The sequence below is a fragment of the Chinchilla lanigera genome, unplaced genomic scaffold, assembly GCF_000276665.1.
Source record: "Chinchilla lanigera isolate Chin_1 unplaced genomic scaffold, ChiLan1.0 scaffold00069, whole genome shotgun sequence".
Classification (NCBI taxonomy): Eukaryota; Metazoa; Chordata; class Mammalia; order Rodentia; family Chinchillidae; genus Chinchilla; species Chinchilla lanigera.
Genome location: NW_004955470.1, coordinates 5753693 through 5754636, shown reverse-complemented (window position 1 = coordinate 5754636; position 944 = coordinate 5753693). Strand labels below are relative to the sequence as shown.

The following is a 944-nucleotide window of genomic DNA, read 5'->3' as shown; positions in this document are numbered from 1 at the left end:
GTAACATAACTGGTACGTAACATTATGGTACATACATTTGATACATAACATTATGTACCAAATGTAACATAACTGGCTTCATTCTTGATTGTACCCAGGTAAGACTTTAGAGGAACTTCTTGGAGGGTTAGTACTAACAAGTCTACATATTCCCATCCCTGAACTGTTATTCCTACGTTTGAAATAACTAAGGATGGATTTTATTCACTTTCCTTTTTTTTTATGGTGAAAAAAATGTGTATATAGAATTAGCCAGTTTGACTCAGTTTAGATGATTCCAATTTTATTGCCAGCATCGTAATCAGGGGCCATTTAAATATATGCCTCCTTCCCTCCATCAGGCCTGCTTAGGGTGTTAACCTTGGCCACATCCATGTCATAGAGCTTCTTTACAGCTTGTTTGATCGGGTGGCCGTGACATCCACAATGAACAGAAGTGTGTTGTTGTCTTCTGTCTTCTACATGGCTGACTCTGGTCAAGGGGAGCTGGATGATGACATAGTGGCCAAGCTTGTTTCTCCTGGGGGTACTCTTCGAGGATGTATGGGCTGCCTCCGGAGCCTAGGACAGTGGAAGGTGGGTGATGTGGGGATCTTCTTTTTGTGGATGCCTTTCGGCACTGCCTTCTTGGCCTTCAAAGCTGTTGCTTTGGCTTCAGCTTTGGGAGTGACAGGAGTTTCCTTCTTTGCCTTCGGTGCCATCTTGGTAAAAAGGCCATTTTTATTTCTTAGGCACTAGTTGGGATTATGTATTTGAAATTATGTGTCGTTCTATCCAGGGTGACAGGTCCCAAGAACGAGGTGCCCGCGGATGAAAAGAAAAGTAAGAGAGACAAGAAAAACGAGAGAGGCGAAAGTCTGGGATCAAGGGGCTTACAGCCTTTTGGACTGCAGCCCCAATTACCAATCTCAGTCACTTTTTATTGAGCAAGAACCAAGGGCGTA

At 43.4% G+C, this 944-nt stretch overlaps 1 pseudogene; it reads right to left on the bottom strand.

The window, feature by feature from the left end:
• Positions 1–267: 267 nt before the first annotated feature.
• On the bottom strand, positions 268–944 carry LOC102027839 (annotated as a pseudogene).